We start from the raw sequence: 8,863 nt of genomic DNA on the forward strand, positions 1-8,863 counted from the left end.
TCTTGACATATATATATATATATATATATCATATATATATATATATAAATACATATCACTCCTCCCTAGAAAGAAAATGCTGGTGGTTTGAAGCAACTCAATGGTTCAAGTAACGTAGCCTATAGGGAGGTGCACTGCTAAGCCAGAGATAGCACTTCTCTGGTGCTTCCTAGGACATTAGAGGGAGAAAGATGGTCAATCTCCAACACAGCGATTTCTCTCACATTCATTGTGATAGAATCAAAGCTGACTCTTGGTGGGTTTTCAGAAACTGTAAAAGGCAGTGGAGGAGATTGCCTATTTTTCTCCCAGAGAGTAGCTGGTGGATTTGAACTACCTGCTTTTGGATTGGCAGCACAACTCCTTAAGCCCTGTGCCATCAGAGTGCCCTCCCTTGTGATTTACAACCTTCGAAAATGCCCTAGAGGACCAATGGTGAGTTGGTTCTGATGGACAGCAATAAGTGAGAATGAATGAATGAATGGTAATGAGGGGAAAAGGCCTGGTGATCCACTTCTTCAAGATTAAACTCATTGCTGGAAAGTGGAATCTGGCTCACAGTAACCTTAAAGGGCAGAGTCAAATGGCCTAGAACACCCCATAAGCATGTTGCAAGGAGAGGCCAGTACTTGGAGAAGACATCATGCTTGGAAATGTGGAAAGTCAACATAAGAGAGAAAGACCCACAATGAGATGGATTGACACAGCAATTGTAACAATGAGCTCAAGTGTGTTGGAGACCATGAGAATAGCACAGGATAGGGTAAAGTTCAGAACCACTGTACATGGGGTCACTATGAGTCTTAGTTGACTTCATAGCATATAACAATAACAACAACAATAACCAAGTGCATTGAATTATGCCTGGCACAGTAAGTGGAGTGCATATAATGTAATGGCAGTAACTAGCTCTCTTTTCCAGATGAAGCATCTGAGACTCAGAGAAAACAAATGGCCTACCTAAATAAAGAAACATCACTGATAAGCAAAAGCACTCACTTGTTCTGGATTCTACTTCAATCTTTTCACAACAAGAAGAGTAAACTGCATGGCAGAAGAAGCCACCAAGGACGGTGGAGGCCAGCATGCAGGAGCGGTGGAGGGACTGGAACTTGGGACCTGTTTGTGTTGACCTAGGTTCCATTTGCTTGGTCTTTTGTTATTATTATTAACTGAAGTCTCTTTTTCTCCTAGTTTGGGGCCAGTCACTCATCAGGTACAGTCTACTTTATGCAAATACTGCATCTTGACAGACTCTGGTATCAGGCAACCTGATTTTCATACCAGTTTTGCTGCTTGTCTGATGGGTGACAAGGTAGGTAAGTCCACCAAGCTTCAGATTCCACCTCAGCAAAATGGGAAAAATCAAATTGTTGTGAAGAGTAAAAGGAGTGCTTAGCACACTGTTTGGTATGTTATTTTTGTTGTTGTTATGTACCCTTGAGTCTCTTGCAACTCATAGCAACCCTATGAACAACAGCACTAAACCCTGCTCTATTCTGGAACAATCTTATTGTCTCTCACACACCTATCCCCATTACTACAGTCACTGACTCAATCCATCTCATCCAGGGTCTTCCTCTCTTGTGCTGTCCCTCCACCCTTTCAAGCATGACATCTCTCTCCACGGACTGATCCCACCTTACAACATGTCCAAAGTATGTCAGATGAAACTTCAGAATCCTTGCCTCCGAGGAGCAGTCTGGTTTCACCCTCTCTAGGATGAACCTGTTTGTTCTCCTAGCAGCCCATGGTATATTCAACACTTTTCTCCAGCACCACAGCTCAAAGGCACCAATTCTCCTTCTATCATCCCTAGAAATTGTTCAGCTTTCTGACGTATAGCAAGTAATTGCAAAGACTATGGCCTGAATCAGGCACACCTGAGTCTCCAGACTGACATCATTGCTCTGTTTGGTAAATGAGAGTTTAATAATGGTGTTATTATTGTGAAGCAGTGAAGAAGGAACCATAAGCCTGAGAATAAGAACTCCTGCTTAGATTATTCATTCCACAAATGCTAAAAAAAGGCAACGTGTGTGTGGGAACAAGGGAAGAGGAGGAAATGCACAAAGCTTTCATACTTGTAAGCTGATGGCTTGTTTAATCAGAGGGCAGAGACTGAATACAAGACTCTCCCTCTTCCCACTGTCTTCTGCCCAGACACATTTCAGTCTGTTCTACACAATGCTACACAGTTTTTAAAAGAACAGATATCCCACTTAATTGTGCTAATGTGAAAACTATGAACAGACCGAGAAGCAATTATCCAAACAGAGCAAGCAATCACTGCATGGTTTATAATCAGGAAAGGTGTGTGTCAGGGTTGTATCCTTTCTTCCTGCCTATTTAGTCTGTATGCTGAGCAAATAATTCCGGAAGCTAGACTGTATCAAGAAGAATGTGGCATCAGGATAGGAAGACTCATTAACAAGATGCATTATGTAGATGGCACAGTCTTTCTTGCTGAAAGTGAAGATGGAGTGAAGCCCTTACTGAAGGATACCAAAGCAGCCTTCAATATGGATTATATCTCAACATCAAGGAAAACAAAAATCCTAACCACAGTCGGCAACATCATGATAGATGGAGAAAATATTGAAGTTGTCAAGGATTTCATTTTACTTAGCTCTACAATCAATACTCAAGGTACCACCAGTCAAGAAAATGAAAGATGTGTCACTTTGGGAAAATTTGCTGTCAAGAACCCCTAAAGTGCTAACGAGCAAGAACGTCAGTTTAAAGACTAAGGGGGACCTGGTCCAAGCCTTGGTTTTCTCAAATGCATTTGAAAACTGGACAATGAATAAGGATGACAAAAAATATATATATATGCCTTTGAATTGTGGTGTTGGGAAAAGGATACTGGATATCCCATGGTCTGCCAAAGAAACATGTAAGTCTATACAACTAGGCTGCACCTCAGAGGCAAGGATCGTGAAACGTGATCTCAACATACATTGGGCACATTGCCAGGAGCAGTCAGTCCTTGGTAAATGACATGATTCTAGAAAAGGTGGAGTCAGGGAAACAGAAGGAGATGTTCAACAAGATGGAGCCTCAATTAGAACCTCAACAGTGGGCTCCAGTGTGTCAGCGATGATCAGGATGACACAGGGTGGCGTCAAGTTCAGGCCTGCTGTTCACAGGGTTACTGTAAGTGCAAATTGACTTGATGGCACCCAACAACAGCACTATGCTGCAAACCTCAGCTTCATTTGCTAGTGTTCCAGGGTCTGATTAATCCTGTACTGGTACTGAGATAGAATAATGCCTTCTCTTGACTTCACATATTTCAGTCATGTTGTTAGGAGGGGCTATTCCTTGGAGGTGGGTATGATGCTTTGAAAGGTGAACCCTCAAGGACATGGATTGACACCGTGACTACAACAATGGGATCGAGTGTGTGAAGTTGGTGTGACGGTGAGAATGGTGCAGGATAGGACGAGGTTTAGATCTGTGGTTCACAGGGTCACTGTAAGTTGTACTTGACTCAGTGGGATCTAACAACAATCACTCTTCTTGACCATGTTGTTGTTAAGTGCCATCCAGTCGTAGATGACTCATAGCAATCCTATGAATGAAAGGCCTGAACACTTGTATAACTTTCATCATTTCTCCACATTCATAGAGTTTCTGCAGGCAAGCTATTTTGGAAGTGGATGCCACTCCTGCTTCCAAGCTTGTTTTAATCAGGAAGTTCCACCAAACACTGTCCACCATGGGTAACCATTCTCGCAGTTGAAACATCAGTGTCATAGTGCTTAGCATCTCAGCAACCACGAGTTACCTCTGTACAGCAAGTGGACAGACCAGTGCTATGCCACTTAGAAGAATGTTTGACCAAAAACAATTAAAACCAGGCCTGAGAGCCTCAGATTAAAACCACCCACCTTTGGCTTGGTAACATAACTTTCTATCCACTAGGCCAACAGTGCTCTCATTGTTGTTGTTGTTGTTAAGTGCCATCGAGTCATAGATGAATATTTAAAAATTCTTGACCGTAGGTTCAGGTAATAAGCCCCAGAGTCTAGGAATATAGTGTTTTATTTGCCAAAAAACAGCTTAGAAGATGTGATCAAGATATGTATACTGCTTTGAAACAGATGAGGGAGAGAACTGTTTAAAAGGGATATATGATTAGGTATTATTGTCATGACAGGCGTCCAGAATGAAGGCTGCATAGTGGAGTGAACCTGGGGGGAGGGATTGTGTAACAATGAAAGAATTTTTATTTTACTGTTCAAAGAGAAGGGCAAAGTGCTGGTGGCAGAGAGAAAAATGCAACAATGAATGAATGGAAATTAAAAAAAAAAAACCCAATAAGAAACCTTATAAGACAGCTTGTAAAAAAAAAAAAAAGAGAGAAAAAAAAGATAAGGTTCTTCAGCTGGGGAAAGGAGCCCTGATTATCCAGGGGGGCTCAGTATAATCACAAAGGTCCTTAGAAGAGGGAACAGAGAATCAGAGAAGAGAGATGTGTTTCTGCTGACTTTGAATATGAAGGGAGCTGTGAGCTAAAGCGCTCAGGTGGTGTGTAAAAGCTGGGAAAGGTAATCCAAACGTGCTAAAACCAGAGTTCTCTTTATCTTTTCATCACTTGCTATTATTTCCCAGGAGGGGTAAGTTGAGGTGACTGTAGTTAAGTGAATCGACTCACACACAGTGGTAATTTAGCAAAACAAGTGCGAAGGGTTCATTAAGGCAGTTAGACAGAGGCATAGCTAGTGGAAGGTGGGCCCTGCAAAAGAGAATGAAAACGAAAGCAGTGGGAAGAGGGGGAAAGGACCCCTGGAAAGACAGACCTCACCGCAAGCTTTCAGCAGAAAAGGAGAGTAAGAGAGCGACCCGCCAGGTGTGCACTCCTTTTTTATATTAGTTAATTTCATTTTCTTTTATATGGGTTTACTTACCAAGTTCAAAAACATTGGTTTTTACACTGGATCTTTCCCATTTCCTTCATCACCCCACTCATCAAATTGATTAACCACCTGCTCCCTGACCATCCTCCCCCCTCTACTCCCCCCCCGCCCCCCCCCCTCGGATCCTCATACTCATCCTACAATAATGGTTTTATATACAGTATTTGTCCTTGTGAGACTAAGTTCACTGGGCAAAATGCTCTCCAGTCTCTCCCAAGTTGGGTAGTAATTTACAAAATCATTGTCCCTGCATGCTGGGGACTGCTTTCAATGCCTCTGGATCTCATGAGACTTGATCATATCCAGCCACACCTACGGACTTGTGTGATTGGCTGGGAAAGAGGCTACTTCCTTGTGTAACCACCTTTTGGCTCCTGCTGGAAATACTATTATATTGGTGCAAGTGTATTAATTTACTTCTCGTTTCCAGGCCTCCTCTATGAGAGTGATAAAGACTAGATAGCAATTCTAGCCCTTATCAGCAAGAAAAGGGAGCCCTGGCGGCCCAGTAGTGAGAAACGACGCTCCAATCCCAAGGCAGGCGGTTAACTGCCTCTAAAAACCCAGTGGAGGGTCAGCTATGTGTCTGACTCAAAGGTTCACAACAACAATAGTACTGTAAGGGAATTTACATTGTTTTAAACAAGTGCCAGTTGCCATCAAGTAGAATTCTTCTGATGACAACCCCATTTAAAGACTGCAGTTAACTGTGTTGGCTTGTGCTCCATAGGACTTTCAATGACTCGGTTTTCAAAAGTAACTCAGCAGGCCTTTCTTCAGAGGCCACCTACCCTGAGTGACCTTGAACCTCCAGCATTTCGGTTAGCAGCTGAAAACTTAACCAATCACACTGACACTTGGGGACTCCTCAAGCAACTAAGGTTTTGGTAATTTGTTACAGCAGGAACACACACACACACACACACACACACACACACACACGTCTTTTGTTTAAAAACTAGGAGATCAGTGGTGATTCTTGATGGAGTCTTCCATTCCCCTGGGCTCCTAAGGATCTTGCAGATGCAAAGAACATCACCTAGAAGCTTGGCATCTCCTGTATTGATGTATAACCAGCCGACAACTTAAGGGGAAATTATCTAGAGATTTGGATTGATCTTTTTTTGGCTTTATGTAAAATGAATTCTAATAAAATAAAGCACATTTTTTTGTCTATGAAAAAAAAAAAAAAAACAAAAAAAAAACTAGGAGATCTGCCCACTTTAGGCCTATATCCTCAGAGAGAAAAGACTGCAGGTTACAGGTTGGCAGAGTCATTTCTCACTGGACTGGGTCCTCTCGCCATTAGATCTGCTTCATTCACTGGCATTACCTACCCGCTTAGTCATGAAAGACCTCTGAGTGTGCATCCTGAACTTTACATAGATTCATAGACAAATGTCATCTGTTGTCAAAAGTGGTAGGATGCCTAAAAAGAATGGGATCTCTGACTTCTAAGCATGTAGAGATTGGCTTGTTCCCTCCAGTCCCAATTTCCTATCAGTGCCATGAGATCCATGCATGGAACTGGGGAGGGACTGCTTAGATTCTCCAATGATCACTCTCAGAGAGTGCTCAGGATACAGGAATTGTACATCTGATCCTGAATAACACACAGAGTCCGTCAGTGAATTGTGGTTCCACTTCAGGGCATAGGTGCCCTCGTTGACTCACCTTTTGCCTAAACAGAAAGGCAGCCCTCCCCCTGGCAAAGGCGTCCGGCGTCTGTCTCTTGTTCCCATGCCATTACCCCGGGAAATGCTTGGCTTCCCATTTCCAGTTCCAGCCGCTGTGACAGTCTCAGCAGCTCCCCACAGCCCACGTCTCTCGCTTGAGCAGCGAGACGTGCAGTGGCAGTCATTTGAGAACCGCACAGACTGTGCCCAATTTAGGTCATTTAAGATGCATTTCTGTTCTGCAAAATCCATTTCTGTAATTCTGCAGCCCTACCTTTTTGAAAGATGGTAACCCTAGGGAGGAGAAGAAATTAGCCAGGGAGGAGAAGTTCAGACATGCTAATATTTTAATCACTTGTTCCTTTACCACATTAGTCACATTCATTAAGTATGATTAATTTAAAGGCTTTGTTGGAAGCTGTATCAGCTTCCTTATCAGTCCCATACCCATCTCTTGCCAAGCGAGCTGCTGCAGTGGCACCAAGAACTCCTTTCTTTTCACACATTGCTGTATTAAGGGTCCCTTAATTCAAGTGCTCAGTTAATTTAGCTCACTGGTACTGAATACGTGAGCAGCACCTGTGCTCCTGACTCAGCTGACCTTGGCTTCCGCACTTGCTGCCTTAGTTACTTCTCATTGGAGGACGGATATCAAAATCCAACAATGGTCAAGCTTCATCTCACCTGCTTTGTGCACAACTGCCATGAGGGACCAGCCCTTAGAAGAAGACATCATGTTGGAAAATTATTCTTTAACATTATTCTTTTCTTGATGTTGAGATACAATCCAACAGATGCTGCTTCTACAGCGAGTGCTTCAAGTTCTCACATTCAGCAAGCAAGGTTGTGCCATCTGCATAACAAAGGTTACTGAGGAGTCTTCTTCCAACCCTGAGGCCATATTCTTCTTCATAGAGTCCAGCTTCTCAAATAACTTGTTCAGCGTACAGACAAGGTATGGAGAAAGGACGCAACCTGATGTACACCTTTCCTCATTTTAAACTAGGTAGTGAGTGTTCCCTTGTTCTGTTTCCCCAATAACCTTTTGGTCTAGATATAGGTTTCACATATGCACAATTAAGTGTTCAGGAATTTCCGTTCTTCTCAACGTTAATCATAATTTGTTATGATCCACATAGCCAAATGCATTTGCCTAGTCAGTAAAGCACAAATAGCCATTCTTCTTCTTTTCTTTGTTTTCTTCCAGGATCCATCTGGCATCAGCAATGATACCCCTGATGTTACGACTTCTTCTAAATCCAGCTTGAACTTCTGGCAGCTCTCGACGTAGTTTTCTAGTCACTTTTTGGTGACCTGACACAGTGACTGTAGCAAAGGGCTCAAACATGGCAAAGGTCATGAGGATGGTGCTGAATCAGGAAGTGAGTTGGGCTATTATCTCACGAGTCAAAACTGACTAAATGACTTCTACAAACAGCTAACAATCTTTGGTCTTTTCTTCTACGGGGCCACTGCTGAGTCCCTACCACGGACTTTTTGACTGGCAGCTGAGTGCTTCAACATTGCACCACCAGCGTTTCTTCACACAGACTTTCATGTCATTCTTTTTCCCTTATAGACATAGACAGCAAGAGAGGAAGTGAAGGCAAACCGTAACTGTGGGTGGAACTGTACATTCACAGGTTAAACAAGAATTGGATTTGTACTTCTCGATTTATTTGTGTTTTATGATTATAATGAAGGCAGTTCCCACTTGTACATCTAAGGCCTTTTCATCCCCTAATCTTGAGAGTACTTTTGCAGACTAGAAAGAAATTAAATTATAAAACCCCTGCATGGAAATAATAAAGTTAAAAGGTAATTTTGAAGAACCACTTGAGCTTTTCCATTTACCTGCTCTATACGTATACCTACCTAGTTTTCTAGCAATTCCTTTTCACACAGACACATACACACACACACACACACACACACACACACACACACACACACAATTTTGCACAGCTTAAGGAATCCTACTGAATAGAACTAAATGACAAACCTAAAGTGTTTTAAGAAAATCCTAATCTGAACTAAACCTGCCTCTGATGGTAACTAAGCCAGCTAGCCCACAACAACATGTACTGATTCATTATTTGATCACCAGATATTATAAGTATACCTGCAATCAATACAATTGCCTTAAAGCTTTGAATTAGAAAATTGCACAATAAAACATAACTGAAAGGTACTAGGAAATGGCGGTTTTAATTACAGGGAATGATTAATTGATCATTCAAATGGTATTGATCTACAACTTATTTA

This window comes from Elephantulus edwardii, unplaced genomic scaffold (assembly GCF_000299155.1).
Source record: "Elephantulus edwardii isolate Elephantulus edwardi_28Jun2011 unplaced genomic scaffold, EleEdw1.0 scaffold00062, whole genome shotgun sequence".
In the NCBI taxonomy this organism is placed as follows: Eukaryota; Metazoa; Chordata; class Mammalia; order Macroscelidea; family Macroscelididae; genus Elephantulus; species Elephantulus edwardii.